General features: G+C 47.0%; 1 protein-coding gene across 2 annotated transcripts in view; it reads left to right on the top strand.

Moving 5' to 3' along the window:
- The first annotated feature begins 2,985 nt into the window (after positions 1 to 2,985).
- Positions 2,986 to 9,132, top strand: part of Ankrd6 (ankyrin repeat domain 6) — a 143,690-nt gene continuing 137,543 nt past the window's right edge. For both annotated transcript variants that reach the window (XM_029533421.1, XM_021222247.2), the window contains exon 1: positions 2,986 to 3,064. The gene's annotated coding sequence lies outside the window, so the exon portion shown is untranslated. The remainder of the gene's footprint in view (positions 3,065 to 9,132) is intronic.

Here is a 9,132-nt window from a genome sequence, read left to right as displayed (position 1 = left end):
AAAAACCAAAAAAAAAAAAAAAAAAAAAAAAAAAAAATTGTATAGGCAGTAACAAAATATTCATTTGTCAAAAGGTCAAAAAGAAACATATAGTATTAGTAAGAGAGTATAAAGTTCAGGGTGGACGCTAGGAGAATATGATTATAGAGGGACCCATGGAAGGCTTTCTACAAAAGCAAAAGCCTGTTTGTGTGGTAACAAACTTAGAGACCAAAACATTGCTGAAGGTTGAATCAACACTACCGTGAAAATAATTAGTGCAGTCAACTCGTTAAAGAAAGGTTGGTGGAAAGAAGAGCAGACCATATGATCACTGAGCAATGAACCTTGTCATTCACAAAGTAGATGTCTTTCTCATGCCTGTGTAGCGGTTTGAATGAGAATGGCCCCTGTAGCTCATATTTGAATACTTGGTCCTCAGATGGTGGAACTGTTTGGGAAGAATTAGGAGATGTGGCCTTGTTGGAGGAGGTGTCATTGGGAGTGGGCTTTGAGGTTTCAAAAGTGCACACCATTTCTAGCTAGGTCTCTCTGTCTGGTGAGTGTGTCAGCTGCTGAGGTAACACCCTGCCCGCCTGCGGCCATGTTCCCCGAAGCATATGCCCTAACCAAACATTTTCTTTTCTTTTCTTTTCTTTTCTTTTCTTTTCTTTTCTTTTCTTTTCTTTTCTTTCTTTCTTTCTCTCTCTCTTTCTTTCTTTCTTCTTTTTCTTCTTCTTCTTCTTTTTTTTTTACAGACTTATTTATTTATTTCATGTATGTGGGTATACTGTCATTGTCTTCAGACACACCAGAAGAGGGCATTGGAAGAGCAGTCAGTGCTCTTAACTGCTGAGCTGTCAACTCTCCAACCCACATTTTCTTTTATATGTTTCCTTGGTCATGGCGTCTTATCACAGCAATAGGAAAGTAACTAAGGTGTGTGGGAGGGAGGTTAGAGAAGCCTGGCTGCTGGCTGCTGGCTGCTCCTACCAAAGGAGCAAGAGTGGAGCTGCTGGCTGGGGGCCTTCCTCAAATCCAGGGAGATTTAGGAGTTTCTTTTCATTGGTTGCTCTAAACTGTGGCTCCTTGGAGATAAGATCTCCAAGACAGCTCAGTCACTGCCTGGAATTCCCATTAATCAAAGTCTGGGTACAAATGCAGACTAGTCAGCTCCCAGGGGAACTCACAGATCTTACAGGATGTTTTTTTTTTTTTTTTTTTTGTGGTTTTGTGGTTTTGTGGAGTTTGTTGTTGTTGTTGTTGTTTTGTTTTGGGGTTTTTCTTTTGTTTTTCTTCGTCCAATTTGCTTTCACTGAGCTGCTCCTTTTTTCCATTCAGCCCCTTCTCCTCTTTCATTTCTTTCCTTTTTATTTTTCAAATTTTAATGACCCAACCAATGAATTTCACTAAGACTGTTTACAGAAAGAAGCAAGGTCCCTTCATGAGGTGCTACAACACTGAAGAACCCCTCCCCCCCTGCTCAACTGTTAACTCCGTGTTAATCCTTAGGGAAGGGAGAGGATTTCTCACTGTGGATAAAAGAGAAATAATCACTTTGAAATGTCACGTGTACATACTTTATGTCGGGAGCTCTGGAGTTTAGTTGAGACCTGCTTGCAGAGCAACCTGGAGCTCTTAGTGGGTAGGGACAGGATAGGCGCCTCTCCTAACAGTTTCAGGTTGGGAGTGACAGGGATTGAGAACAAATTTCTCCCAGAAGAGTTTTCACACTCCGCTAAATAAAACAGCTGCTGAGACTTAGAGGGAACGGCGGATGGGGGTTGGGGGGACCGGCGCAGAGGGTGACAGGGGGCGGGCGCGGGAGCGGGGAGCATTCCTAAATAGTTTCGGAGGATCAAGTGCTTAAGTCTCTTCTAGGGTGGGCAGAGAGGGGGTTTTGGAGTGTCTCCTGTTTGAAGCTTTCAGGAGGCAAAGGAAACAGTCTAAGGAAAAGGAGGTTCTTTCCTTGAAAACCAGCTATATTCCAGAGGGGGGAAAAATCGCTTCACCATAAATTTATTCCCAGCCTCAGGTAATATGTTCACAGTTCTACCTGCTGACCCCTCCACCTCTGTGAGCAAAAGGTTCCATCACTCACTCGTCATCAAATCATTTGTGTGTGTGTGTGTGTGTGTGCACGCGCGCGCGAGCGCACGCGGACGTATGTGTACCTGTATGTGTGTTAACTTTCTTTTTTTCTTTCTTTCTTTTTGGTTTTTCGAGACAGGGTTTCTCTGTGTAGCCCTGGCTGTCCTGGAACTCACTCTGTAGACCAGGCTGGCCTCGAACTCAGAAATCCGCCTGCCTCTGCCTCCGGAGTGCTGGGATTAAAGGCGTGCGCCACCACGCCCGGCTGTGTGTTAACTTTCTTGCTTGCATGTATATGTATACCGGTGCTGAGGGATTTGAATTTGAGTTCTCATGCTTCATCAACAAGCATGATGAGGCAGGCTCACATAGGCCAGATGTTGCAGACCTTTGTTGGAGCGCAACCCCCTAGTTTATGCTGCCCAGGGAGCTCTTCTAGGTACTGAAAAAGTAGCTTTGGCAGTGAGAGACAAAAACAGTCAAGACAACAGTATGTAAGGCGTGCTTGGAACCCGCCGGTGAGGACTGATGTCCCTGCTGGTCCTTCACTAGGCAGCAGCGGGAGAGAGGATTCCCGACCCTCTGCAGCAGCTTCCCCGGTTTGCATCGGCTCCAGAAAGCCGGCCACAGGTGGAGAACTGGAGGGTTCTCTGCTCAGTCTATCCATCTGGCACGCCTGGTGCCCGATGCCGCTGAGGAAACAACCCTCAGCGCGGGTGTCCTCCTGCTGCTCGAGGCGTTGAGTCCCAGTGGGAGCCACCCCACACCGCCGGATTGTGCGGTTCGGGAGGATCGTGGTGCAATGACCAGCAGCCGCTGCGGGGCGCTGTAGCCCTGCGGACAGCTGGATGGGGCGTGGCCTTCGGGGCGTGGCCGGCGCGGCCCTAAGGCATCCAGACCACGCGCGGTGGAGCGTGGGGCGAGCGGCTGCGGGCAGGGAGCGCAGCGGCCCGCGAGCTCCGTGCGGAGCGGCCGGCCGGCGCGGGAGCGAAAGGTACTGGGCACAGTCGCCGGCTCCTACGAGTGCTGGTAATCCTCCGGGAGCGCTCATGGGGACCCTGGGAGGGGGCGCCGCTGGCAGGGGCGCGCACCTTGCTGGCCGTCTCGACGTCGCGCGTGTGGGGAAGTGCTTGCCCTGCAAACTCTTCCGCAGCACAGGGCACGGGCAGTTTCTACGGTCGTTTGGAGCGCAGCTGGTCCCGCAGGTCCTCAGGGCCTTGTGCGCCGCCTTTCGACCTCAGGATTCTCTCAGTTGCCTAGGGCATTGAAGTGTATCTCTTCCTGTAGATTTGGGGAGCTGGAGAGAAGGGGGGGGTCAATAGTGCCGATCCAAAAGGAGTTGTACTTTGTGAAGCTGGCCAAGAATGTTTCCCCCGAAGTGCATTGAGAGAATCCACGTGGTGGTAAGGTGTGTGTGTGTGTGTGTGTGTGTGTGTGTGTGTGTGTGTGTTTACCACTTTGATGGCATGAGACTGAGTTGTGAAACAACCAGATAGGTGTACGACTGGAAAACCCACGTCTTCGAGCCTTAATATTTAGAGCTGTGAACTGAAAGGTTATGGAATACATAACCTCGAAGTTGACATCAGGCTTTCCCATGGCAGGCATAGTTCCTGTGAGGCTTTTGGCTGGTAGTAGCCATATGTATTAAATTGATACCGATTGAATGTAATGGAAAGAACTTGAGCAGTGACCAATCATACCGAGGTCCAAGGTTGTCTCAAGTGTGCTGATTGATACTGAGTAACGGTTTCTTTAAAATATCTGTTGTGTGAGTAGTTGGTATAATTAACTTCCTTTGTTACCCTGGTTGTGTACTTAGCATATGGTGAGTAAGTTTTGTTTTGTTTTAGACTGAGAATACAATGGCCAGAGGATGGCTCATTTGGCAGACTCTTGCCACCAGACAATTGGAGTTTGATTCACAGAAGGTGTGACAAGGTGGAACTGACTCTCTGACCTCTTTATGGGCTGTGGTTCATCCACACACACAACATAAATAAACTAGGAATCCATATTAGAATTGGGAGGGGTTTCCACCCTCTCAAGCTCAGGGAAAATTGGAGACCACAAAACAGTTAGTTGTCAACTGTTGAGACGTCCAACCAAAGCTGATTTTAAAAATCAAAACTGTCACAATATAAATGCTAGCCCTAGGGGGCTGGAGAGATGGCTCAGCAGTTAAGAGCATTGGCTTCTCGTCTAGGGAACCCAGGGCCAGTTCTTAGCACCCACGTGGCAGCCCACAACTTCACAAATATCTGCAACTCCAGTTCTAGTGGACCCAACACTTTCAAACAGCCATGCATGCAAAACACCAATCCATATCAGTAAGAATAAACAAATTATAAAAATGCCAGGCCTGGTGGTCCATGCCTGCAATTCCAGCCCTGTGGAGAGTGAGTCATTAGTTTGAGGCTAGCCTGGGCTACACAGCAGAATTCTCCCCTCAAAACAAAACACCCAGCCTCGTTTGTTAACTCCTCGTTTGACCTTGGTAACACCAAATGTTAGCATTCTCCTTTAGCCCATCCGTGTTTCCAAAGCCTGTCTTCCATATGAAAGCCAATAGCTTGTGCTATAACTCGGCTTAGTAACGTGGTGCACAGCTAATTCCCAGAGTCCTCTGCTCCACCCAGAGGAGATTCTGGTGCTTTCTGTGAACTCTTGCTCAGAGAGATGGAATACAAGAATAACTAGCAGGCACAAGTGCCCCATCACCCAGCCGGGGAACCCTTCAGTTACCATCCCCCACCCCTGTCAAATCACTGCTCTGGATGTTGTCTTAATTCCCCCCTTGCTTCCCATTTCCACAACAATTTAGAGCATTCTCGAGTTAAAAGCAGGATATCAAGAGTAAAAACCGGAAACCAGGGAAAGCTTACCTTCTGAGCCTGAGCAGGAGACCCATGGTTTCCCTGTGGTGGACTCAGGGCGCGTTTGGTCTGTGTAGAGAACTGTGTCTTCAGCTCACTTAAAGGCTTTAATTTCAAAAGCTTGCTTGAGTCCCTAAGAATTTGGAAAACAGTAATTTGTGACCCTGTGTCTCAGGGGAAAAAAAAAATTTTTTTTTTTTTTAAATACAGTTCTCAAGAGAGCATTGTTAGGGCTTTGAAGGTTGAAACTGAGAGTGATCTTTCCAAATGGCTTTATCCTCCAACTCTTTTGTTCCTTAGTATGTCCTGTCTGTGTCACTGTTATTTCTTCAGGATAAACACAGCTCTCCTTCAGTGGTTCTTTTTTCTTTTCTTTTCCATGAGAAAGGGTGTCTGTGTGTACCCAACACACAGAGATCCTCCTGCCTCTGTCATAGAGTCCCTTCAGTGACGACTGAACAGCTAGCTCTGAAGTCTCACCTAAAGGAAAGTCTCCCAGAGAGGCCCTGGGGTCTTTGTTGTGTAAGGGAGCTTGTCATGGTATTATTCTTAGGTTGAAGTAGGTAGGAGTGGGTAGGTGAAAACAACTGGGTATTTAGCTACCACTTGAAAAAGTGATGCGTGTAAAAGTTATATTCAATTAAAAATATTTTTTGAGATTTTTATTTTAAATAAAATAACATTTTTTTGGGGGGGTGTTTTGCCTTTGTGTAAATTTGTGCACCGTGTGTGTGTGTGTGTGTGTGTGTGTGTGTGTATGTGTGTATGTATGTGTTCGCAGTGCCCATGGAGATCAGGAGACTGGAGTTAGCTGGTTGTGAGCAGGTAGCTGCTCTCCCTTTGAAAGAGCAGAGAATACTCTAGCCCCGAGCCATCTTTGCAGCCCTGTATTTATTTATGTACAGGCAGGGTGTTGCTATGTAACTGTGCTGGCCTCAGATTCATGGCCATCCTCCCTCGTACTGCCCTAAGTTTCTGAATGACAAATGGGGGGAGGGGGTGTCCGCATGCCTGGCTCCTGGTGTGTTAAAGTAGCCAGTCACCAGCAGTCACTAGCCTGTGCCTGTCCTGTGTCTCCTCAGGACACCACCCCTCTCATTTCCTGTCCACAGCAATTTTTCCATAACAGGCAGCTCTGGAAATCCAGCTTTGCAAAGGCAAAGCTATTGTAGGTACAGATTCAGAGTCCCGTGCTGTGCTCCCCACCCCCACCCCCACCCCCACCCCCACCCTCACCCTGGTTTTTCTTTGTGGTCTGGCTGTCCTAGAACTTGATCAGTAGACCAGGCTGCCTCAAACTCATAGAGATCCCACTGCTGCTGCTAGGGCATTAAATGTTTGAGATTCAGTGCGTAAGTTGGGATTAGCACTTGGGGGAGATGTGTTCTGTACACCCAGCTTGCTAAATGTCATAGATATAGGTGACTCCCGTGAATTACAGCTGCAGAATACCCAGCCAAGGGTCCAGGGTAGTGCTCCAACCTGGGAGTATGGTTAGGGATGTGCAGACGCTATGATTTTACTGACGAGGCGCCACACCCGGGGTAGTCGGATTGACAGGGACAGAAAACGGGTTTTGGTTTACAGCGGGCAGTGACAGCGTGCTGAGAAAGCATGAACTCTTAATCCAGTGGTATGTTTGAAGTTGTTCCTTTCTGTTTTTGAGGTTATATATGATTATGCCACTCTTCCCCTGATAGTATTTTATTTATTTATTTATTTTTGGTTTTTCGAGACAGGTTTTCTTTGTGTAGCCCTGGCTGTCCTGGAACTCACTCTGTAGACCAGGCCGGCCTCGAACTCAGAAATCCGCCTGCCTCCGCCTTGCAAGCGCTGGGATTAAAGGTGTGCGCCACCTTGCCCGGCATATGCTTCTTCTTTATTCACTTTCACATTAGAAGCCTTTTTAATAAATATGTACTTAAATACTTCCACCCAGACATTCATGCTGTGCATTGTAACAAACAGTTCTAGAACTCAGTGGCCTAATCCAGGGGAGTATTTATCCAGTAAAGCTGGTGGTTTACACAAAAGCGAGTTGGTTATTTCAGGCTGGGTAGCTCTCCTGGGTAGTTCTCCTTCAAGTCAGTCAAGAGTCAAGATGCCTCCTTCTTTGTGATGGCGCTGTCTTGGATTCGCGGCCTGAAAGTTCAAGGCAGAAGAGAGAGTGGAGGCTTACCACACTTGGCCAGAGCAATTCAAGGAATACCAGCCTGGGCTATGCTAATGGATGCAGTCTGAACTTCACTTTGGAGGCTGAAGCAGGAGGATTGAGAGGATTGGCCATGGTATAAGACCTTATTTCAAAAATATTCAAAAACCTTAAAAGACTAAATAAGCCAGTCTTTTTTCTGGCCACTTACGTGTAACTGCCTTCATGGGTATTCCTGTTTTCAAAAGACACACACACACACACACACACACACACACACACACTCGGCTTTTACAGTATAGGTGTGGATGACGTCTTCATATAGGGCATAATCATATCATAATTGCTCTGAGAGCAAACAAAATGGGGTTATACCATCCATGTTCAAGAACTTACGAGCGACTGAAGAATATTGGCTTTATTCAGTCATCTGACCATAGAGAATTGTACATTTAAGAAAGGAGTGAGGAGGGAGATTAGCCCAGAACAAGAGTCTGCACGTCTCAGTGGCTTCTTAAATGTTGTCATCACCGTCCAAACCGCTTCAGACTGCTGGCACGCTGGTAGTGTGAAACTTGTTTCATCTCAGATCAAAAAGGCTTTAGCATGTGTCACGTAGTCACAAAAATATGTGTCATTTGCTTTTTATAGGAAATGGAAGTTATATAGTTTGGTCCTTCTTAATTTGCGTGAAGTAAATTTGCTCCAGGATACCCCATTTAGCTCTGTCTAGTGCCTGACAGTTAAACGGGAGACAGTGAAAGATCCTGGTACCCAGTCAGCCAAAGAGAAGGCTCAGTGATGCTCACCAAGCACAGCCTTGCTTAACTTATCCATTAGTAGTTGAGGACCTGCTGTTCTATCAAAGAAATAATTTAAAAAAATTGAAATCTTTTGCAAGGTGGAATGTTCCCTAACCGATGGGCTCAACTCACAGCATCCTGAGTAGCTGGCTGCTTAGACACTCTACCAACGTCGCCATTCTCATGTATGGATACGTAGGGAGAAGATTCCTGGTGCCTATATGTGTGTGTAGGGGGAGAAAAAGTAATTTCACTTCTGCTTCTCCAAGCGCTCAGCTAGGAACTTTGTGACAGAAAGAGGTAAGAAGAAAGTTGAAGCCTAACTGCATGCTTTTTCTTCTTTTGAGACAGTGTTTCTCTGTATCAGGATGTAAATTATGCTCTGGTTTTCCACAAGGCCAGGACTTGACTTAATGGAGTAATGGTATGCAAGACCTGGGGCTGGGTGCTCTTGGGAGCTGGTAAGGCCCTGGGTGGGGATGGGAGGGGCGCATTGGATCAGAGGTTTGGCAACTGATAGTTGTTGGACAAATCTGGCTCCCTGCTTGTTTTATTTATTTATTTTTTAAAAAATTTGTTGATGGCCCTAAACATAGTTGTTATAGCAGTTCTGGGTTTGCTTCTTGCATCCAGCACCGTTGCCATCTTACTCACTTGATGGCATAGCTTGGAGCCTTTTGGGCAGCACCCAGTGACACCATTTGCCGCATTCTGAGCGCAGCAACAGCAGGTTTACCCTGCAAGTTAAATCACTCACTGCCTGAGCTCACCCATACAGACACCTGCTGCTTCCCTCCATCCCTGGGAAAGTTGGTCCCCAGGCTTCAGAGAATGTTGGAGCTCAGAATGCCTCTGGATGCTGAAAGTGAGCAAGCTCGGCGACAATTAGTACTCTCACCCAGGGCATCCCCATCTTTTGAAAATCAAGCCAGAATGGTCACACTCAGCACCGGAAGGAGCGGGGGTGGGGGGAGTCTGAGGATCTGAAGTCATAATCCGTCCTCAGCCACAGAACCCTTAGGGAGAAACCCCGCGTCTCAAGAAATTACTTTTAAAAGTCAGAGTCAAGGTGAAAGTCGAAGAGTTGGGGTGTAAGGAAGAGCTTAAGTGGGTGCTTCACAAGCAAAGAATGCCTGTTTAACCATTTGGGATGCTTTGGTTTTAGTTGGTTTTGAGACAGGGGTTCTCTGTGTAGCCCTGGCTATCCTGGAACTCACTCTGTAGACCAGGC

Source organism: Mus pahari, chromosome 22 (assembly GCF_900095145.1).
Source record: "Mus pahari chromosome 22, PAHARI_EIJ_v1.1, whole genome shotgun sequence".
Classification (NCBI taxonomy): Eukaryota; Metazoa; Chordata; class Mammalia; order Rodentia; family Muridae; genus Mus; species Mus pahari.
The sequence above is the reverse complement of the archived record's forward strand: the minus strand, read 5'-3'. Positions and strand labels throughout refer to the sequence as shown.